Genomic DNA, 25,046 nt, shown 5'->3' on the forward strand with positions numbered 1-25,046 from the left:
TATCAAAAAATGCATGTTTTCCTCTTAAGAGTAATTTCTAATTCATGCAATTGGCTGGAGTGAGTGTGTTGGGGAACGGAGGATTTATGAAATAAGACACAAAAAAACTGAAACACCCCTTTGGATGTTTAACAGAGTTTTTTTTATGCACTTACTGTTTGTAGATGAATTGCTGTTCTGTTGGCCTGAGGATACCAAAGCTGATTTTTTTTTATTGGTTCACCTGGTGCCTATAAAAGCCACTGGTAGGCTGTGTCAGTGACAAACGGCTGATTCACCATGCACTGACTAATCCAATGCAACCGAGAGAGTGAGAGAAGGCCTGAGAGCTTCATCTCCTTCAGACACCCTTCTCTTGTAAAACACTCCAAACACAGCCCCTGGCTGTGCAGGAAGTGAGGATTATGAGTATACACTTGTACTCTTCTCGCTTTGTCTGAAAGTGTGGGGAGCTCTGAAGCAAGGAGTGGAAATGAAACATGATTATGAAAGGAGAGGTAGACTAATTACACATGTTAAATGTGTGAGCCTTTTGTTATTTTTGAAACAGAAGTGGCAGGTTCATGTATCATGACTAAAAATAACATAACTCGTATACATAATAGAGAAGATAAAGTGTTGCCCAGTGCATGTTTCAGGAAGTAAATAACAATTACTTGCATCAATTGAAAAAAATAACATGTTGACTTTCCCATTGTCACAAAAATGTAATGAGTATGAAATAACATTACCTCTAAAGCACCTACACGTGAATGTGATATATTTTCAACGGAAGCTACTTCCATTTTATGAAAACATGTCTGTTTCTAGTAAACACATAATTAGTTAAGACCAGGCTTAATCCACCTCAGGGAACATAGTCCAGGATGTACCGTTAATGGAGGCATTTTTGACAGAGAGCACACCTGCTAATTTTGTGTTATCATATTGTGCAGTAGATTGTCAAACTGCATTATTACACCTGTCTGAAGAGCAACATACAATAGATGTGTAAGCCACTGCACAACACCTTCTGTCTAAGCATGCAAGCGTTTCAGCTTATCATGATTAATGATCATATCCAAACGTCCAAATGTCAGTGTTGACTCTGAGAAACAAATATGAGCATGTCTTTGTAGTGCAGCAGAGTTTGACTCACGCAGTGAAGTTATTAATCTGTCCTCCCCAACTCATCTCATTGTCCCCTGTATAATGACAGCCTGTGTTAATTGTGACTGTTTATAAAATGGAGCTCGACGTTGGAGCCAAGCTGCGCTAATCTCATCATCCTCGTTTTCTTTCTCTGCACCACTAGGTTTGAAAATCAACTATTGATGTTCCTTATTACATTAGGTGAGCTGCTTGATGGCAACACACAGCTGCAGGCCGTTTGTATGGATATCCTATTGATCTGATTTACATATATAGAGAGTTTGTTGTTTGTTGCTGAGCAGACACTGTGTGTCTGGAAGTGAACTATTGAAAATGTGACATTCTCTGTCACTTTGAAGAGTTTTTTTTTATACAACCAGTGACAAAACATTTATCACAAAAGCCACCATATTGTCATAAAATGTATCTGCAGACTAGCCTAACTAAGTGATCTACATATGGCTATGGTATCTGTTATACCAAATCAACATTTTGACGTAACATTGAAGTATCACTTTCAATAGAGAATACTTTTTGAAACAACAAAACAATATGACAGTGTGCCAGTGATAATAGAAACATGTAGTATGTGTGTGTTGAGTACTAACAAAATATTAATTGAACGTGTTTCAATTTTTCAGAAAGACCAATGAAAGTTGAACTGTGGAAAGCCAATGCAAGGGAGCAGAAATACTGAAAACAAACAGGACATCAAAAGGTGAGTGGAAAACTCAAAAACACTAAAATGTCATTTCGGCAAAAAGAGAGAATCTACAAGAACTGTAAACATACCTTCAGACTGAAGATGAAGTGCAGTGCTTTATTTCGTATTACACTTTGAATCTGCACATTCGCCACAAACAGTACACAGTTCACAGTGTTCCAGAAACTCCGGTTCTTTCTGTTAATTCCCACAGACCCTCTCCTTTTCCCTTTTGTCTCTGTACATTCATGAAGTACAGCTCTACAGCAAGTTAAAGCTTTCTTGATATTGATTCATCTTTGCCTCAGCACAGTCTAGAGTGAACTTGCATCTTTGTGTGCAATCGTGCTTCCTCAACAATTGTCTTCTCTTTCAGTCTGAACACACCTTATGACACCTTTTTTTCTCTATTGCAGCCTCAATTTATTGAGGCTGGTATAAGAAGGTTACATTAAACATAAAACTCTTGCCTTGTGCAGCTGTGATACTCTTGTGTAGTCAATGACTTGATTGTCAAAGGAGTGCTGTCGTAACAGAAAATAGAAGGAAAAACGAGGCAGCAAAGAATGTCTCTCATGCTAAGCTCCAACTAACCACTTGAGTAAAACATGTACATGTACAAAATATTCAGGTGGTGCAACACTTGGACAGTAAATCACTCCACATTATACTGTGCAGACACTTGCACTTCTAGAAGCATATTTAAAGTTGCATTAGTTTGCTGCTGTGATCTGGTGCTAGTTGTAAACGATGCTGCCCTAATTTCATGGCTTTCCAGGGCGAGCTGAGGAATCTTGCCTCATTTGTCTCTAATTTGTTCCCAGTGCACATATGAGAGGGGTTATAAATACATTAGTCCTCTCCATAGCGCGACGCACTGGGGGGCCGCTGGGCAATCAAGCAGCTTGCTGTACGTATAGTGCTGCTTTTTACCCAGTCCAATATTGGCAGCATAAAGATGGGACAGCATGTACCATCTACTTCATCCAGTGACTGTCAGCAGGTTGTACTGTCCCAGAGGTGGGCTGCTTGTGCTATGCATTAAAGCCTTGAGTGTTGGACAGATCGGATGCGAACCGGTGCAATAAAAGGAACTGCGGGCCTTGTACTTACAAAACTATTCATATCTCTCATCCCCCATGATGTAATCCACCCGTGAATTGAGTCAGTGGTGCGGAAACATCAATTAAAACATGACGATTATCACTAAATTTGTCATTAGCCCTGAGGATGAAGCAGCATGGCCAGAATTTTCTCTTACAGAGACACACACACACAGAGGATTGCCTGCGGGACTTTACAGAGCGAGAGATAGGTCTGAACTTGTTCTCCACTTGGGAGAAAATCAAATCCTGTTGCATTTTCATCAGCTGTCAGTGTCAGACAGATATTTCTGCCGGACTGGGCAGGAAATTAGGCTATTAAATTACAGCTTTTCACAAGGCCCTCGTCATTTAGTCCTGCTTTCCTACAGATGTTCTATCAAAGTAAGTCACTGTAACCATCTATCTTTCCCATGGCTAAATACCTTCTTTCAGTAGACTCAAAGTGCTGTTCTGCTCTCTGTCATCTCTTTTGTTTTCTCCTCTGCTCCTCTCTCTCCCAGTCACTTTCTCTCTCCCTCTCTCTCGCTTTCCACTGATATCTTGGCTTAATTTGCGCCTGCTTTGGGTTCAAGCGCAAAATCAATTCGAAGGAGGTCAGCAGGGGTCAGTGGCCAGGCCAGAGCCAGAGCAAAGTGGATTACTGATTATCATGCAGGCAACATAGCTACCATATTGGGACATCCGCGACCTAGATATCACATCTGTATTATGCACTGTCTGAGAACCAATCACAAGATTTGAAATGTGGAAAAGGAGTGGGAGCTACTGTAGCATAGAAAACCAAAACACATTCATTCACATGATTCAAACCTTATTTTCAGTCCAAGAAATGGGTGTTGGAGTAATGTTTTTCATTCCAATAAGAAGTAGCAAGCAGAGGTATGAATTTTCCATGCTGGTCTCATAAGAGGCATGATGGCTTCTTCTTTTTTTTCTTTTTTCATTTCGAGACAATGCTCAAAACAAAACATGAGTCTATAAATTCACCAGAAACAAATATTACGGAATACAGTAAGAGGTTCTGAGATGACAATTGTAACTCTCAAAGAAAACTGTCACCTCGCATTCACCACCCTGCCACTGACTGTGACAAAGATGGTCACACAGCCAACTCAGACTACACAGTGCTCAGTGCCATCAACTTTACTCATGCTAATGTACAAAGTCGTTGGACAGTGAAGATGGGCTGCGTCAAAGCAGATGTCACAATTGGCAGAGCAAGTTTTGTTTCCTATCGATGCAGTATTTTTAAAGATTATTCTTTTTTTTTTTTTTGCATTGTAGCCATTTGTTAAAACAAAACATGATTCAGTAGGAGGTGTTGAGAACAATGCTCAGCACTGTCAGTGCAGTAAAATAGAAAAGCTGGTAAGTTACTACATTTCACACTCACATGTATCCAAAAGACATTTGGCAAAGCCCTTTCTCCTCACCTTTCATTTGTTTAATGTCAGTAAAGGGGTCAGTATGCTTTAAACAAACTGCTTGTCAGATTATTGACGAGCATCTGAAAACCCCTCCACCAACACCTTTCCGATGTAAAAATTGAGGGTGACTGCTTAAAAGGGACATAACATGCTTTTTGTAATTTTCTATCATTTATATACTGTTATAATGTTGGATGTGTACATGTTAAACTTAGTCAATGTTCCAAACTTGAGGTGAAGGTAGGTAAAAATGTGTCCGTCAAGTCAAAAGCCATGGCTCCAGCCTGCTCTGAATCCTCTTTTTGCAATGTTACCTCTACTTCCCCAAACAAACTGACATAAGACTGTTCGCCCACAAATGGCCAACTGTCCCGTAGCCTTTGTTGCTAATAGGGGTGTGCCTGAATAAAAATACGTTATTCGGCAAAGCACAAATAGTGTTTTTTTTTAATGAATATCAGCAGGTCTCAATGAGGGGAGCCACATCCACCTGCTACATGACGCACATTTGCTAAGTTGGACATCACTCCTGGAGTTGGGTGTACAAATAGGTAGAGGCCTTTCTGCAATGATGTGATGAGTAAAGTTTTAGCTCAATAGTCAGCGCAGTCGTCTATGATCTGGGAGACTCCAGTTCGAGATCTGGTGTGGGGACCTCCTTCGTAAGGTAGTTTATTCATTAACACTTATGGTAACACTTTCATTTTCTAAAATTAAACGCGTAATAAAAACAAAAACAGGATTTTTAGGCCTCTTTCCACTTTTATTCGAACACAAATACAAATACAAATAATTTTGCTGCCTCAACAAATATAGACACAAATAGAAATACTGGGCTCTCTGCACATCCCGAGTTGCTAAGGTTTGTTTGTGTTGTCCACTTGCTTGTAGAGCTAACCAGTCAGAACAGAATAGGCTCATTGGGAGGGGGGCCTTAAAGGAGGAGCTAAAACAGCCTGTTTCAGACTGAGGCTGAACTGAGGTGCTGCAATATAAGATAAATAACGGTTTTTCTGCCCTGTAAATCATGCAAAGATATTCCAGTATAGCAATAAAATAACAATGTGGACCTGGAAATAAGCATTATATGTCCCCTTTAAGACAATTTTTGTAACTGACAGTCCAAGTGCAGCAGTGAAAAAGTAGGCAGGAACTCTCTCAAGCTTTTCATTTTTCATACAACTACTTCCATCACCCTGGAAGCAGTGTGCAAACAAGTGCAATATGAATGCCTTTGAGGAAACTGTCCAAAAATGTGTGCAGTTATCCCCATTTGCTCAATTCATAGTGTCTCCGCGCTGTTTGTATATGTAAATCATGGCATTCTACCTGCTGATTTATGAGTTTATGAGGGGACAGAGCACACATGATAAAATGTCAATTGAAAGATTTACACACATTCACATGCCCATCATTTCTACTATACTATCTACTATACTATATTATTCTCTGTTTCTTGAGCTCCTTGCGCTGTCATACAGTCTGTTTTGTAGGCCACAAACTGGATAATTGATTTGCCTTGCTTTTTATTTTTAGATTTGAATGACATTCCAGGGAATTTTTCCAATTGTCATGATCTCATTTGTACTTCCTCCTTTGCTTGCCGAGATGCCGATGGGGGACCTAGAGGTACCACAGCATTTCAAAAGGGGGGCGCATTACGCAGCACTTTTATCCAAGCTTGATGGAACAGCTGCTGTTCCTTGGATTATTTTTCTCTTTATCTCCTTCTCCCTCTCTTGTCAGAAACCCTCTCAACTAATCTATCATCCTCTCTCTCTACTTAAACCTGACTTTACTATTGGAAGGCAAAGGTAGAATGAAAGGGAAATAGGATCTCATTATTTCAGACCCACCGCTCACTCTGCTCATGATTGATCATTATCAGAAAAAAAGCCCGTTTGGAAGCAAGTGATTTCAGCTTTAGAAGAGAAAGAATACATAGGTCTATTAAAAAAATATATACTCAAAGTCCTCACAGAATAAAGGAAACCATACTTTTTTCTGTGCAGGTGCTGTGATGAAATGATCAGTCTCTCACCATGCACATAAAACAGGCTTTTGAAAAAGGCTGGTTATTGTTTCTATTAATATTTAAAAAGTTACAACCGTAGGGGCTTTAGATTTGTGTGTGTGGAGCGATGATATTGCGAAATTATTATGGTGAAAACAATACTCAGTTGAGTCCTCAACTGTGCCATATTTGAGGGTATATACAGTATTTCAGTATTCACTAACCAAATGCAAGTAAAGAATAGGAAAAAGATGAATTTGCTATAGTCATTTCTTTTATTGTTTCATATTCAGGTAAAGTAAAATTCTTGTAAAGAAATACCTTGCTTTCAGAAAACAGTACAAAGTACATTGTTAAATTCAACGGTGAAGAAAGTGTGTTGTTACAATCTCAGGGTTCTTCAGCACAAGCACTGCATGCATAGTATATGTATACAAATAGGTTTAATGTATAGTTAGGTTTGTGTTTTGTTTGTGTTGCACTGACAAGTGTGTGAGTAGTTTTCAGAAAATTAGGTGTTATAAAATGTGAATGCGACCCAGCTTTCCAAAATCATCCAAGATTGACAATCATGTCTGACAAACACTTCTGCATACTGAACTTGAAAGGACTTTCTTGTTCTTCAGTATGTCATTGCCAATTTGGATAGTATTCAGATTCAAATCTGCTCTTTCTTGATTTCTCCCCTCAGTGATGCTGCCAAAGGATGTAAAACAAGTCAGGGAAAAGTTGGCTGTGAAAGAGGAAGGTCGTATTTTCCAGACAGTCTGACTGAACCATGACCTCTGTTTCTCCCTTAAAGCAAGTACGGAGAGCACATCTTTGGTCTGGAACACTGTAGTCCCAAACTGCTTGAAACATCAAAGCAGGAAAGACATTGATGACAACAAAAGACAAAAGGCCATGTGAAAGATCGGCTTTATAAGCTACTCCATGCTTTCTAACCTGTCAGACAAGGTTTTGGGGGTCTTGGCCTGTCTGCCAGTGGATATGACATGTCACCAGGGAGCACACCTTTTGGGTACAGGCTCAAACTACACAGTTTGAGAGTCAGACTTAATTTTTTACTCTGCACTGACTACCTGTCCAACAGTAAGCAGTTTAGATTATATCTGCCCTTGACAAAGACTGCTGCTGTCACATCACAAACTAAGGGGTTTGAATAATACAACTGTACAGTAGTTTGAGAACTTTAATTGCACAAATCCCAAGTTGAACGAGGATCGCTGCCAACTGCAACTACTAGCTCCAACTTCCACTGGTATATCCCCAAAAGTGGATGAGGGAAAGTATTAAATGATCCATGGAAATGGAGCCCATGAAATCCAGAACATAAGTAGCCTCCGGCATTCCACACACTTGCTGACCTCACAGCCCACATGGCACCCCAGACACCACACGCATATGCTCGTTCATGTAAAACGTGTGCCTTTGCTGCAGCTTAATTTGAGTTCCCTCAGAGTGAGCACAGTGGCAGAGTGCACCTGGGAGGAGTGACGCACCCAGGTGACTGTTCACCATGTGTAGAAGAAGTCCAAGCCTCTCTGGGAGGGCATTTATATGCACTCAGCACATCTTTATCCCACAGGCCAGAATTTACAAATAGATTTCAAATTAGAGCCTCTGCTTTAATTTTCTAATGCAGTGACCCATTCTGCAGCAGTGTAATAGTCGGTCCCAGTGTGACAATTAAAATAAATCACATCTGAACAGAATTCGCCATATGTATTCATGCCTCATCAGTAACTGAATTGATGTAAATGATTTATCCCAGGGAACTTAAATACCAATGCCCATACCACATAGGGCTACCACCCTGCAAGTGCTCAAGTTCTACATGCTTTTCAACAGCCCTGCTGTGAATAATGAAATTGACTTGTCTAAGATGAATGAATGGATGTGGGAAGATAGACAATGGTGTTTTTCTGAACAATCTGAAACATAGACCTTACTAAGAATGAAGTAAAAGGCAAACACAACTTGTTAGTTGACTGAAATCTTTTCAATTTTCTAACATTTTGCCTCAGTTTGTCTTCATATATGGCAGAAAATGTACCTTTCATACAAGTGGTTGCTCAAACTCAAAGGTCTTGCTTGTCAGACAAAGCAATCCTTTTTCCTCATGGCTCAAAAAAAGAAGAAACAGTGAAGAGAACAGCCGATCACCAATTAAGTACCACCATGATGAATTGTACTTATGTGAACCTTACTAGATCGTAAGAAAGAAGGTGAGATACCTTCGGCTACCTTCACTTTTTATCAAAAATGACAGCTACAGTATGTCGAAACGTTGTTTGATTGTAGTGGGGTAGCACACTTTGAGCTCTAAATATCATTATGCTTTCGTGTGAAGCTACTTACACTGTTTTAGTCATAGACCCCCACCAGCCATTAAAATAATGTGAATATGTAGCCCACTGAGTAAAACTAGTCACCTTCTTCATGATTTGGACATCCTCATCCTCATGTGCCGCTTCACCCTCATCAGCTTTACTTTCTCTGCTTTTGATTAATCCAGTCTCATTGGAGATTTTGAAACTATCAATGGGAATTATTCAAATCCCCGAGGTATGAAATAGCTATGAGGAGGCTGTGGAAGACACTCATTAACCCCAAATGGAGGGGAGCCCACAGTAAATCTCGATGAATTCTCTCCGTCGTAGAAATCTGATTAGTTACGGTGGCTGTACTTAATCCCAGTTGAAGGTAGAAGTTAATTTTGTCTAGTGTATATGCAATAATTCAAGATGCGAAATAAAAGCGTTATGTTTTCTACAACTGCTTTTAAAGTATATCATACTAGGAGTTCTGTAATAATGTGTGATCTGCAGAGACTTTGGTATATATATGAAAACAGAGAGCTTAAAACCCTGGGAAAAGACAATTTATTGCAAAAAGAAATTCAGGCACAAGAAATATTAAGTCATCAGGCAACTCTGTGACAGTTTGTTACAACTGAATGAATCCAATAGCCCAAGATTTGAACCAATAACAGGATACACTTGTATGGATTTAATCACTGGAATGTAGTGGCTTGTTCAGAGGCCTTTGCAGATTGCATTGTTCTATTGATCATTCCATTGTTGTTAGTTCTGCACTTCCATCCTCAGAGGCATGTCTTTATCCTTTCTAAAATATCGGAGGATTTTTGCATAAAGTCATAAAATGCACCACAGATGCCAGCTGAAAAAGACCAGAATCTTGCCTTATAAACCTAAACTAGACATTCTCCCCTGGAGGGACTTGTTTTAGCTGTAGAAACACATCCAAATTGGATCGACAGCTGCTGTATATGATTCCATAATTTGAGGCATAATATGTTCCATTAATGCTGGAGCACTCACAAGCATTAGAGAGACAGTTGATGCAAACCTCTCAGGATGTGCTCTGCTTATTCTCTGCCTTATTTCCCAGAAACATGGTGCAGACTGGTGCGGCTGCCATTCTCTTACATGCAGATGTCAATTATAGAGGTGGCAGAGAGTGGTGAGCTGTGCACATCTGCCAGTGGATGATGTCTCCCCCAGCACTGCACAAGCCAATGAAGCATAAATCGCAACCATCAGTTGGCAAGCTTCACCTTAACAATAATGTCTGCAAGACGCTGCCAGACCAAAAAAGCCTATCTGGTATGCAGCAATTAAGAGCAGCTGAGTAAATTATAATTTGCTGGATTATTTTTTTTAAATAGGTTATTTTTTTCTTGGCTTCTTTTTCCTTTCTTTCATTTTCCTGTCTTTCTTCTTTCTTTGATGTAGAGACACACTGATTTTTTTTCATCCCTTGTCCTTCACGGGTCACATGGCCTGGAGGGTATATGGGGCATGTCTGTATGTCTTCTTCTGTGTTTGTGATGGGGTGGTTCTTCCTCATCACACCCAGACCTCTGCTGCCTGCTGTGCTATTAGGCAAATACAGTACATTAGGGACAGACCAGCTCCACCACTGTTGTCATCGAGAACATCTAGTTATCACGTCTTGCGCTCAACCACCTGCTGAGTTCACAGAGCTATCAGCATCCCCCATGACCCGCTTGTGTCTCTGTATGTCTCTGCTGGAGACCTTGGATATGTTAAACACCCCCATACGGCCAAGACCAAGTTTTCTACTCACAACATCTCCCTCAGAAAATAGTTTGCTCAGAGCACTCATTTGCACCAACACATGTGTACACACATACACCCACAAACAAACAAACTTTAATTTGAACATTGTTGTGAACACAGCCTTCCTCTAGAGTATGTATTGACTTGTACTCAGGGTGACTCTGTTTGCGCTATACTGTATCAGAAGCTAGCTGGTTGTTTCCAAAGCATCAGGCTCTAAGTGTGTGGATTACAGCGGTATACATTTGTATAATGCCTGTGATAATGGGATAAAGCAGCTTCCGTGGGAGAAATCTGTATGGAGAATGGATTATTCCAAAGCTCTGCCTATGGGACGCTGAACCCAGGAGTTATCACAAGCAGTCAGCATCTCAAGTGGGTGCATTGCCTCAGAAAAGTGTTCTGATGCCGCATTTCATGTCCGCGTTCTATTCTCTGGAGAGAAAACATGAGATGGGGAGGCCAGTCGTGTAGGTTTTAGTCAGTAATTACAATAGGAGCACTCAAAAGGATGAGATATAGTAGTCCCATTTCAAATTTGCATTTGCTTTACATTAGGACTGTGCGCATGGCTTGCATTTATTTATTGTTCTCCCGTCCATGATACAGGAACCCACTGAACTAGTTTGTATGTTTCTCTTGATAGCCATTATAGAGGAAAATTAGCATTTCCATGCATACAAAAGCAATTACCGTCAATTTATACACATTTCATAGAAACATGTCCCCAATTAGAGGGCCATTTCAGGGGACTGATAAGACGAGCAGCACTCACATTGAACATCTGAGGTCTGGACAGACGATGCGTCCTGCTTTCTCCCTGATCCCTATCTCTGTCCCCAGCTCTGGCATTATGAGGAGCTCAGTATGCAGCTCTCACTCATTTCAAGTACAGCTAATTTCACCCTTAATAAGGGTGCGATGGTGAAAAACAAATGTTGCTGTGCTGATAGTGATGCTTTGATATTAGTACAGCGACCGGATAGTCACGCAAGCCGGATGTCTTTATTTTCAACATCAAAGACAGTTGTCTTTTTATGTGCTTCATGCAGTATGTTTATAATAAAGTTGCTAGTGCATCTTAACAAGATTTGGCATAATATGAATGATAAAACCGTAAATTCTCTAATTCCTTTTATTGACTCTAATGGATTTACGCAGGTACAGTTATTTGCCCTTCCTCAGTGTGTCCTATTGCCATTTACATGAGGAAGATAAATATCAGATGACATCTCTGAATTTGTCCATTCATTAGCCCAAACAGGCTTATCTGCTTAAAGTCTTTGGCTAAGACCCCATTCTCACCGAGGAATGACTCACCTCCATATTGCCTCGTTATTCACTAACAGCAACAATTACGTCACCCTTTTACTGGCTGTTAGAGATTATGGAGTTATTTGCGCAAATCCTCTTTTTACATGATATCAAATGCTCTGCCAGAGGTCTGTGCACGAGGCAAGGAGGAGACAATCAGACTGTCTGGGCTCTTGAAGAACCTGAGTGATTCAAGGAGTTCACCGATTATTAACATGACAGGAGGAGGCAAGAAGGTGAGGAGAGCGATGAGATTGATAATGAGGATGCTGGCATCAGCCATACTTGGGGTCAACAGTGGAGAAGTCAGAGCAGAACAAAGCAGCGCAAGCAGTTCAAAGGCAACAGTTGACCTCTTTGATAAGCAAGAGCTCATCTAAATTTTTATATTCAGTACAACAGATGAGCTTAACCCATATCTCATTGCTGATAAAATCAAACTAACCCAGCTACATCCGTAGGTATGCAGGAGTATGAGTAAAAAAAAAATAAAATAAAAAATACTATTAAAGATAATCTTATCTGCAATGTAGCTGGATGTGGTCCAGACTGTTACAGCTACTGTATTGCAGTTGGGATCTCATGATTCTGCCATTTATTTATTTGGGAGCCATATATACTTGGGAGGAATGGAGCAGGATTGTGAACTCAATCACAGTGCGAGGGGATGTCAGTGCACAGGGCGCTCCCCGTGAATCACACACTGAAAGGCTATCACCCAAACCTCCAAGGTCCACTGCCAACTCATCAGTCATCGTGGACTAGACCAGGCCACAGACTGATCAGGCATGCACATGCTCTGGCCACTGGGGACATTCACAAACTCAACCCCTCCTTTCCTCTCCCCCTATATCCATACCAATATCCATACTCTCTGCTGAAACCATAGCATAACATATTCCAAGGTCTGAGTGTGACTTTGCCTCTCAAAATTCTGTCACTCTTCTCAGATTGTGTATGAAAGTGAAGGCCACAGAGACTTCTTTTGTCACACTGGGTGCTCTTTCTAGATTGATTTCCATACTTTTATTTATAGCTGTAATGTTTTTAGGTAGCAGTTATAGAGTACTTCTATTTTTGTCATACAGGGAAGTCTTCAATAATACAGACTAATATGAATTTCATATAATATACAGTACACATACAATACGCATTACACAGTTTTACTTTAGTGTTTATTTATGTTCCATGTTTCATTTTGACATAGTGTTATTAACTTTTGAGTGCACACTTTAGGACAATTTTTTTTTAAATGTTTAATCTAGTCATTAAAAACTGGCCAGGCTTCAAGCATGTTTCTTCACAGAATATATAGATTTGTTGCTATTCTTTTCTTGTATTTAAAAAAAAAAACAAGACTGGAAGTATATAATCATGCTAGTGGCCTGATGAGACTGAAGAAGTGTATATCCTCACATTAGTATTGGGTAAGTGGGGATGTTGACCTGTTGTTGGTGCTAGTTGAAAAGTAAGGGAATCACAAAAGTCATTAGGATTCATCCTCTGGCGGCTGTGAATGTCTGTACCAAAATTCCATCTAATATTTGTCAAAATTGTAAAACAACACCGCGACATAGCAAAAAAATACACATATTGTGTGTTTTAAATAGCATTTGTTCAACATGATGTGGGCGATGAAGTACGAAGAAAACATGCATAAATGAGTGACAAGAGGTGTGTGGGACATGAGGGATAATACAAATTTGCATGATTACATTGACAGATGAGTGATTTACCTGCACTTATGCCTGACAGCCATTTTAGACGAAAGACGTATGAGTGGCACCTGATCCTGTGTTCTCTAACTGTAGCTCCTGAACAAAGCTTGCATCATATCCCGTAATTGATGTATGACCGTGAGGAGGTTCAAGATACAGGGAATGATGTTTATCTAGCAAATTCCACTATTGGGACACAGATGCATTATGGGAATGCACAATTTTGTTGATCCAGTGCTTGACACAAAAACATCCTCTGGGATTCAAATCACTGTCAACTGTTTTTCCACTCAGGATTTAGGATTACTGATTTTTCTCTTCACTCTTCAAACTTATTTGGATGCCACAGTATACAGTATTTTCTGTGAAATAAGGGGAAAGACAGAAAGAGAAAAAGGTCTATTCCTACTGCTTTACATCAACAGGCACCTTCTAATACTCTATCCTGAAAGTCAACCAATATTCTCTGACCCACTGCTTGCCCTCTCCTCTGTGTGTTTTTTCAAGTTTTCCAATTACAGTTTTCAAAGTTTAAAAGTATTATCTGCCTAGTTCACGTGCTTTCTGGCTTATTCAAGCCCACTGCCCCTGTGCACGCTACACACCGCCTTCTCTGCCATGCACATCTCTCACATTTGGCACACTCATGCCCAGCCTAAACCACATTAGAAAATAGATGATATGACAATTTCACACATATAGCGTTATCCTTTGCCTCACTCCGATTCACCTGTGGCCAAGCAATCTTCCTCAAGTAAGCACAATAATAAGTAATTACCATAATGTTTGAATTAAAAAAAAAAAAGAGAAGGAAAAAAAAAACTTTGAATGGAAGCAGGAGTTGGGGAGTGGGGGGATAGGGGGTGGGGAGGAGAAATATTTGATTAATCTTCTTAACACGTTTCATGTGCAGATTCTTTGAGTTAATTTCAAGGACCATGCCTAAAGGAGATTACCTCCCCATGCTCCTGCACATTTGCTCATGAGTGATTTTGTTTATTCATGTTTTATATTATAATGCTCCTCCTGCCGTCTACAGCCACAGAACCACCGGCAAAAATGCAATTTATTTCCCGCTCTGCACACGATGGAGACAGCTGATAATGTCACCAGGAAATATGAAGACTGCTGGGACGGGACCAAACAGCCTACTATTTATGTATGGAATATAAATAAAATATTTTGTGTGGGTTCTTTTAACCCACACGAACACCCAAACACACACGCACACTCCCCTAAAATGCTGCTCTGGTTAGTGTTATTGAATTTTTTTTAACCAGAACTTAAGGCACTGTGTTCATGTGTGTGTGTGTGTGTTTCTGTATATTGTGATTTTGATTTACATATCTGTCATCTGTCAGTAGATCAGCATGCATCTACAATAACATGGATCATTACAGAGAGTCATATAAAAGGTCAAAGATGCGTTCAAGTTCTCAGAGGTTGCAGATTATGCTTCTGCTCAGTCGCCAATCACACTTATCATCAACAGCTTATGGTAAGCTCATCCCAGCCAGTCTATGTGCCTCCCTCATATGAAAACCCATCTACAGTATGTTGTCATGACATATATGACACAGCCCACTCATATTTCATTGACGCAACTCAGTTATGAACATGCATCAAAGTCTCTTTCATCACTCCTGCTAATATGGATTTATCTGTTCCAGCGGCAGTGATGGGACGGCTGACGTAACTGTTTACAGTGACTCCTATGCTCCCTGCAGATGACGAGGATGATGATGATGACGACCAATGCTCTTTGCCCAGCAGACGGCTGCATGGCAGGATTTATGGCCTGCGGTGCCCATTCTCGGCACAAAATGCATTGTCTCTGGGTAGATCGTTCAGCCTGTCCTTGCTTTATTGATCTCACTCCTCACAAGTTCACAACTTCCGCGTTCCTGGTGCTTCACTTGACAGGAGAGAGATTTAGTGGAGGGATGAGGTCAGATAGAGGAAGAGAGATGGAGGGAAAGGGGAGAGGAAGAGGAAGAGGGAGGGTGGGATGTGGGACGTGGAAGGAGAAGGAGAGTGAGTCAAAGAAAATGAGAAAACAGAAGGAGGAAATGAAGAGAGGTTGTAAGAGGAAAGGATAGTGGAAGGATAGGGGGCGGTGAGATGGAAAGAGAGGGAAGAAGAAGGAGAGAGAAACTTCCTCTGGGAGGACACAGCTCTAGGCCAGGTCAGAGAAGATTGATACTTGTGAGTGTGTAGAGGCCTGCAGAATTAGCCCCCGGTACAGTGGAAATCCACTGGTAAACACACCCAGCAGCTCTCAAAGGTGTTCACATCAATCTCAGCACTGTCGTTTTGCTGTGCACAGTGTATACACACCTACACTCTTGTCTCTAAGTGTTTGTCTCAGTAAAGTGGTCAGCGAGCGACGTACAGCACAGAAAATCCAAACATCTTTGACTCTGACTTCAGAATTTGTTCCATTATCTTTTCACCTGGCGATTTTTGCTTTTAGCACTTTTAAAACCACAGACATACCAGCCATCCTCCCCTCCCCCTCCCCCGGCTGCCTTGCAATATACAAGATGTGTGCACGGCGGCGTGTGCAAACATGTGTTGACAGGCATACACTGTACTGTGAGGTGCCATACAGTATGTTTCAAACATTCACCTCTTTATGAGCCTTTGGTCTTGGTAGTTCCTCAAATCTCCCTCTAGAAGTGACTTTGAATGACCTCCTCCTTCTCTTCTCATCTCTTTTTTTTTGAGAGCTTTGGCCTTTTTCCCCAGAGTCTACAAGATTACATTAGAGACAGTGACTCTGTACTGTTCACAAAGCCCACAGGGAGTGTGAAAAAGGCAAAGGAGGCAACTTACATAAGGCCAGGCCAAACTCACAAACCACCAGCCCTAAGGGAGGACAAAGCCAATGGTCTACAATGTTTATGTCAACCCTTGTACAGCTTAATTGGCTTGACAATCATGGCATTTGTGTGTGTGTGTGTGTTTGTGTGTGTGTGTCAGTGGGTTGGTGGGCTGGTCTTCACACATATATGAGTGTATTCTCTGTGTATTTATATAATGCACTCTACATTTGTTCTCTGTATATGTACACTATTCATTGTTAATGACTTATCTGGTTCCTCATTCACCAATCTGCTGACGGAACATTCATTAGCGGTGCATAAAAAGCTGCTCCACGGCGTAACCCCTTATCTTTTGAACTCAGACGCTGTGATAAGGATTTCAGAATGACTAGAGATCAGAGTACAACTCCATTCAATTACTTCTCTGCCATTTGAAAAGCAGATAGACTTCCAAATGGAGCCAGAAAGCCTGAAATGTGAATTGGCATGTTATTCTTTTCAAGAAGAAGAAAAAAAAAAAGAAAAGAAAAGAAGAAAAAAAAAAGTTGGGGATATCTTAGTGATGTAGTGAAGAGGAAAATAAAATGAAACGCGGCTGTGTGCTGCGCCATCAGCATGGAGAGCGTTTGATAATCACACTTTTTATTCTTTTACCAAAGTCAGTGAATGCAGAGTAACACACATAGCAGAACACATGGTAGGGGAGCAGAGAGATTTGCGTGATCCAAAAATAAAATGGGTCATCAAATTACCCCTGTGATTGTGTGTACCTGCCCAATTATGATTGATCTTTGCAAGAGACAACAAAGTGGTGTATTTTATTTGCATGTTAAAAGATACTCTCTTTCTCTCCCTCTCTCTCTCTCTCTCCCAGCACCATAATTATCTCAAATGTGAAATGCTATTTAGGTATTCATAATTTATTTCTGTGTGGGGAGGACACAATAGACAAGCCTGCAACGCTCTGCCAAGCCCCAGATTTTTTTTTTTAGTTAATTGAAAATCTCATTTGCATGAGGAGAAAATCAAACACTCATTTCCATACATGAGATTATAAAAAGATAACTGCTAGTGTTTGTTGTTCCATATTTGATCTGAGCTTTTCCACCTAATTGCTAAATGCTGCAAATAGGGCTAGAGTGTAACCTCCAAACTGATGTTCACAAGGCGACTGGATGTTATGTTTCGGTTCAAATGCCTCACTGTGTTTTCTATCTGTGTTTTCCAAAGTTTGTATGTGTAATCAGGTGAATGTGTATTTTTGCCAGAGCTCCGTTGATTCCATATCAGAAACACAGAAGAAGCATAGCTGCATAGCTGGGTGTCTGCCAACTTCATAAACAGCAAATCCAGCACAGTTGAATGTTGTGCAGGGGGGCAGATACATGGAGCGAACTATAGCAGTCAGAGCTAGTGATCTTTTCTATGATGTGTGTGAGAGATCAGAGGTGTCCTGTTTCACCCCTGACAAACAACTCCATGTATTCTAACTCTCTCTCTCTCCCTTCCTCTCTTTCTTTCACTAACACACACACACACACACACACACACACACACACACACACACACACAAATATACACAAACACAACCCTGTCTATTCCAGGCGGACACCATTACAGACGGCCTCAGCCTCTGTTCCCTACTTGAAGCTCATTAATGCAGCCTCTGACATGGGCGGACACCAGGAGATTTCCAATCCTCTTCCTCTCTCCCCTCACTTTCTTCCTCACCCCCCTGCCCCCCCCCCCCCTCCCCAAACATGATTAATGGAATTTATTTAACGGTCTGAACCCCAGGTAAAACTGGCCTGAGCATTACTGGCCACGACTTAGTGCAGTGCTGACACATTTCTGTCTCACACATTATTAATCAGCAGGGGTAATTTCAGATGAGACCATAAGTAAGCTGTTGTCCGATGAGGGATTTTTCTAAATATGTCCTGTGGGGATTTGCTGTTGATCAGGCTTGTTGCACAATTACTCAGACACTGTGGAAATTAACATTGTAGTTAGAGGCCTACTTCTGATTCATTTTGTTTTTCTCTGTGTCATATGCTTTCTTTCTCCACTCTACTATCAATCTGTGTTAAATGTTTACAGTTTTTTTAATGTGTCACTGCCTGGTACGCGAGTTAGCGCCTCTTGAGTGTCTAATTTGCCTCGAAAGTCATGTCACCTATTAAAAACTAATTGCATTTAATTCCTCTGGGCTCTCTACGTCATCTACCGTATGCACTGACAGGGTTAGGAAGTTGTAAACACTCAGGTTTTTTGCTGTTAATGAATAGGTTACATCCTTCATGTGTTGCTCGTAGAGGAAACCTAAACCCGGTGGTTTTCTCACACAGGTGATGATGAGGTGATAAGGACTATGTTGTTTTTTTTCACCTGCTGAGGTGAATAATGTAGCTGAGATGTTGTGTATGGATTCATCTTATTTCTTTTCTTTTTTTTCTTTTTTTTTTTCAAAGGAAAATCCCGGCATGAATAGCCTGATTCATACAAACATCTGCATTGACTGCACACCTCCACACACACACACACACACACACACTGTACATGAGCAACGCTACCACAGCTGTACATGTGACGACCTCTATTCAATAGCTGGGAAAGGACAACTGTCAAATTAAATGACATAAGGTATATTTTATTTCTCTGTGCGTCTGACCTAAGCATTTTGCCTCAGAAATATGCGCTATGTATTTTCGTCTAGGGCTCCAGCGCAGGTAATTGAAAAGCATTGCTCAGTGTAGCGTATGCACTCAGACATGCGAGGAGGCCACCATTACGGTTCAGCATGGCCTGGAGGGATGAGGGGATGGAGGGATAGAAGGGCTGCGTGCTATGATAGAAATTTTAGATTAACTGGAACCCTCACAGTCCTCTCAATGTCAATGGGTGAACTGGAAATACCTGTGTATATGGCAACTGGAATCTCAAAACCATAAATATACGAGGTTACGATGGCCAAAACAATGTTATTATTATTTCTTTTTATCATATAATTATTATATAAGTTTAATTATTTTAATCACAGTGGTTGGTGGACGTGTACAGCATGTGCACTTAAGACTTTAAATCTTCTTCTTAAATAACACATGTTTTTTTTTCCTACTATTTTCCTTATGGCCTTCACGGGGAGTGTGCAGTAAGTGGGGAGAGTGCGTGAATACTCAGTGCCTCATGTAATAAGCATATAATTAAACTCCTCTGACAATTACATCATGCATTATCAGCCAAAGCCAGATCCATTACTCCTCTCGATCAATGGCTTGGCCACAATAGGCCTACTACTCTGACCACACCAGGGACTGGCGGCCAGGCAGCTGCAGGCTTCTTTGCTGTATTGCAGGACCAGTAAGTGCTGTTAGTGACATCCAACACCAAGGGTTTGAACAGGGAGAGGGAGGAGGGCTGACTACTTAATGCTAGGTAAAGGGAAGAAGGAAATGGGAATTAGTCCTGATGAGGACAGTGAGGAGGTGGTGCAGCTACTTGCTGAGGCTCTAGAGTGTAATGATGAGTCATGGTAGAGTGAATTAGAGTGTGGTCCTCTTTCCTCTGCAGAATCAGAGATTGCTATCTCTAATAATGAAATACTCAAAGATTACTGGGGTCGAGCAAAGGCTAGCCCAGTTCTGTGTTGCATAATGATTATGAATTAAACATCCCTGGAACTTCAAGCCAAGCATGCAAGCACACAGAGATACATTTAAACTCTGTGTGCATCAACAATTCACATAGAGGCGATTCTAAAATTGGCTCTTTCATACTGTAAAGACAGTGTAAGTAATGCATTCTGGGTGACAGGAAGGGAATTAAGTTGCACTATGTTGTCAAAGTCAGGTCAAGTCAAGCACTGACTGTACCTTCGATAGATCATCAACCAGTATCACATATTCAATGGCATTATTGGCAGGAAGATCTCAGGAGAATGACCACATGCATGCCATCTGCCAATGTGATGTGAGAAGGGTATGAGATTCTAATTTTGATCAGTCTGCCAAATCCCCTCTGCCTGTCAGAGTGGTCTGAGCGGAGCAACCACAGGCCCTGCAAATAGATTAAATCAGCCCAACCTCTTTCTGGCTCCATCTGCTTTCCCCTCTTTCTTTCTCACTCTTTCACTCGCCGCCTCTCACCCTGCCCTCTATTCATCTATTCCCCTACTCATCCATCCATTTCATCTTTTTTCCTACTCCTATACTCTCCTGCTCCTTTTCACCAAAATTATTACATTACACATCCAGGGAACATCCATTAGCTCGGAACATGTTCTTTCTTCTCCCTCGTCTTCTCTTTTTCTCTTCCTCTCTTTCCAGGAATTGGCTAAGGCAATGTTATTTCAGATTATACAGTTGTTAAAGCTCATTTTAAGCTAACAACGGGACATCAAAAGCGGTGAACCCTGCACAGAGGGAGAGGAGGAGGTGTTGATGGAGTTTCTGGGCAGGTGAGAAATGGAGAGAGGCTGTGAAGAAAAGACCTGATCAGATGGAAGGGAGAGATTAGAGAGGGAATTATTAATGGGGCCAGGGCCCTTTGGAGCAGGAGATTTGTTTGGAGGAGGATGCAAAACTGCATGCGAGATAATCGAGAGGGAAAAAACTGATTTTCTCTCCTTTCGCACAATGTGAAATTGGAAGATATGAGGATCCGGACAGAATGTATCGTTGATACTCTTTCATCCAAATCATTTTAATCAAAAAATACAATATGAAGACCCATGAGATTAAAAAGTACACTAAACTGATAAATCTCATGCCTTGATAACTTTGCATTGTACAGCCTATGCTTAGAAATGGGTTGGAACAAATGCCTACCTCAAGCCTGCTGCCCTTTTGCTGGAATAACTGCTGCAATTTTTTTTTTTTTTTTACTCTGTATGCTTTCCAGGAGCATGCAGGTCACCCCAAAGGGAGTTTGAGTGATTGATGTCCTGGTGTCGTGCTGATTGACTTCATGGTTGCATACCCTGGAAGAAGGGATGAGGTGCACTGCGGTGGGGCAATCATAGCCACCCAGGACATACTTCATTTCTAGGCCCCTCTCCCCATGGATCGGTCCGCCATCCACCCACACACCTTGTAGGTTGAACGGGCTAAAGGCAGGGCGGCTCTCAACGTAAACTGTGACCCCTGCATGAACGCACTTGTTTTGTTTTTGTGTTTGATGGGGAATTTAGGGGTCAGTTGGTCTTGAACCCTGCTCTCCCAGGAGGTCAGTATGACCATTGTATTCTGACATGGAAGGGTTGCAAACTGGGGAGTTACCTGTGGCGTCTGTCTGTCATTCAGTTTGTATGTGGATTTAAGGGCAGTATATATTGTATGATCCAAATGCACCTCTACTGTGATTCCACAATACTACAGGCTTTCTCATTTCCCTTTACTTGTACTGTTATCTTTGAGGATTACTTGCTTTAAAATGCATTTTTTTTAAACCTTCTACCTTCTAAAGGAATGTATTATTAGATGTACACTTCAGAAATAACATGTACTAGGGCTGTATCTTAAACACAAAGTTCCCTGCGCACTATACAGGCCTGGTACTGTATTTATATTGGAGTTTCACATGATGAGAAACAGATGGAGTGTGTCAAAGATAAAAGGGAAGGAAGTATGAAGTATGACTAAGGTTATAATGATGGGGAGCCAGGACCCAGGAGACCAAATACACATTTCTCTCTCTCCCGCCTGCTCTCTGTTTTGCATTTTTTTTTCCTGGCTGGTCTCGAACTGTTTGCTTATTTAGCCTCAGACCAGATTCACACCAGATCAATCTGTAGTACCGTAGAAGAATAACTCCCCTGCAGCAGTTATTGGTCTGTGTGGCGGAGATGGGAAAAAGCTGCAGGAAGGGAAGTCTTAAGTGGCCAAGTGCTGGCTGGTAGGGAAGCCAGACTAATATCAAGCTCATTGCTCAGTTCTTCAGCCAGTATCGATCTACCATAATATATGTTTAGCTGATCCTGTTCTGAACTCCTTTCAGTAAACAGGCCGCAGTCAATACTGTCACACCACGTTTGACTAACACCTCCATGCCAAGCCAACAACCAGTGCCTTACTGACTTGCACTGCATGTCAAATAAGGGGAGTTGGAGCAACATTTGCCTTGAAACCAGCCAACAGATACTTTAAACCACCCAGCATTAAACTACACCAGAATGGTCACGGCGGCTGCGGCGGCAGCAATGCTAATGGGCAACAGAGTCCCAAACTGTCATGTAGCCGTGTTGTTTGTGTCATCTCTGAGAGCCAGCACCCCATGTGCACCTGCTGCTGGTGGGGTTCATTATGGATTTCTCTAATGGCTTTTAGAGTTTTAATAGCAGGGTTTTGCATGGAGCGGGTAATGAATCACTAGATGTCGTCCCTGTGCCTAATGAGAGCACCCACTGTTTTCTCAGAGACACAACGAAGAGATAAGCATGGCAGCCAGCTCCTGGAATCCGTCTTTATTTATTCATTTGTACGTATTTGTTTGTGTGATGGATTATTTGTGCAACTGTCTCATTTTTGGGGGAACACACACACACACACAACTTACACTCATGTTGACTCGGTAAATCCATTTTCGTGTGCTTTTTTTGGAGAGAGTTGGTATATTTGGGTTTGTATTGTTTTCATCTGCAAAAGGATCTCTGTAACAGTTAATATCCTTCCCTCACAACAGAAAATAAGCCAGGAAACATCAGGGGGGGAGCAACAGGGGAGGGTGACGGCATTACACACCTGTGGTCCTAATGAGGCTCACTGCTCTAACATCAGTCATATCCACTAACTGGGTTTTCAGCTTCCCATTTCTTTCAAATAGGAAACTGAAGTATGAAAACAACAACACATTATAAAAAATGCTCAAAAATCACTTTTTTTCCCCAGAAGCTCCCATGTATTCTCTATGAGTTTATATATTCCATAAGAATGTCAGTAGAGTGTCAGTTTGGTCAGATAGTAAAAATGGGAGTTTACCTCTTACAACCCCAATCAATATGACCTCTAGAAAACACATTGGCATAATCAATCACTCAGTCGCTTGTTTTAAAATTCTGTCTTTCAGCAGCAGGTGACAGCATGGATTACCATTAATACCATTCATTCAGATACCTGAGCACCTGCGCATACCTCATACATGGGACATTACATTTTGCGTCTGAAATGAAAAATAGAAAGTGGAGTGAAGACTCTGCTCGTCAAGCACTTTTTTTGATGAATCACTGTTATGTTGGTGGTGTTGTCTCTTGGTGGAATGAGCCGGTTCGATATTTTCACTCTGTCTCCTCCAGAGCAATTGACAGCTGTCTGTTTTCACAAATTGACTGCAGGTGCTGATGTAATGAAAGCATACTGGCTTCTGTGAAGAACAAAAGCAGAATTATGCTGAAGCAAAGGTCATATGCAGAAATGATATAACGTGCAATGCTCAGATGAGCACTGTACACTAAAGGTGTGAAACGATAGAGGCTTTTCCTCTTCTCATGAACACAGTTTAGGTGCATTTAAATTGAGTTAAAGCTATTATCCCTTATTGATTTCTCTTATTTAAACTGTGCCAATCACAGGAGGAGATGCAAAGAGAGGAAGATACTTACAAAAGAATGTTCAAGTTTGGAGAAAATTGAGTTGCTGTTTATGCAAAATAACATCAGGAAAATGTAGCTTATTTTTGTACTTTTTTTGTACTCTGCTGTATAGAGCTGTCACACTGCAAGAAAAGCTCTGAAATCTAACTATATGTACCTCAAAAATGGGAAATAGTGCCTAGCATGGAATTCAAACTAATGCTGCACTACCCTAATTTTCAACATGAAACGCCTACTCCTACATAATGCATTGCCTCTCTTCTTCATTTGGCAACAATTGCTCCTGTAAATATCGACCATATACTATTCTAATGTACTGCAATGAATGAGAATAAGGCTTCCTGGAAAGTGCATTCTCTGAGACGGACCCTCCACATTATGTGTGACATATAGTGGTATGGGCATGTTGTCCCCTGTACAGCATGTGCACTTTGTCACAAGAGTTTTGAAATCAATCAGCCTGTGTGAGTTATTCACAGTCCAACATCAAAAAGGCATTACTTATCTAAGGCTTTTAATTTCCAATCCATCTGTCAAGTGAAATATGGAATCTCATTACTTTGAACAAGTGGGGAGGGGGACAACATAAATCATTTTATTTTCATCTTACACTGACAGAGTCTGTTTAGAACTGGACCAGAGAGAAATGGCCGAGAAAGTGGGAGTTGAGAGTGAAAGTGACAATCAGAAAAAGAGAAAGAGTGATCTAAAGTGACACGTAGAAGGACAGAGAGAGAGGTAGCAAAGACATTATCACATTTTTTTTTATTGAATCTTCTGCACCCTCTAAAAAAATAAGATTAGATCATCTAAGAAGTGTTCAGTCTAACCTGCAAACAACAATAAGAACAAAGAGAAGGAAGATTTTTTTAAAGATGTATTAAAAAGGATACAAATCAAACAAGTGGAGTGTTAGACACATATGTATAAATGAGCCACTATTTGACCCGTAATTATGATCCTCACTTTGGATTCCTGCATACCTTTGATCTCACTCTAAAGTGCAAATAGGCTAACTTGTCTTAAAAAATAAGGAGTATAATGCAAAGGGGCAAGTATTTATCAAGATGTCGGTCACTCAGTGTGGCAATGTTAACTTCTGTATACTCTGAAAGAC

The 25,046-nt window shown here is 40.9% G+C and overlaps 1 long non-coding RNA gene across 1 annotated transcript in view; it reads left to right on the forward strand.

Annotated features, from left to right (window-relative positions):
* Positions 1 to 1,775: 1,775 nt before the first annotated feature.
* Positions 1,776 to 25,046, forward strand: part of LOC121881369 — a 33,237-nt gene continuing 9,966 nt past the window's right edge. Inside the window, exon 1 of the long non-coding RNA XR_006091766.1 lies at positions 1,776 to 1,849. This is a non-coding gene — a long non-coding RNA (uncharacterized LOC121881369). The remainder of the gene's footprint in view (positions 1,850 to 25,046) is intronic.

The sequence above is a fragment of the Thunnus maccoyii genome, chromosome 16 (assembly GCF_910596095.1).
Source record: "Thunnus maccoyii chromosome 16, fThuMac1.1, whole genome shotgun sequence".
NCBI lineage: Eukaryota > Metazoa > Chordata > Actinopteri > Scombriformes > Scombridae > Thunnus > Thunnus maccoyii.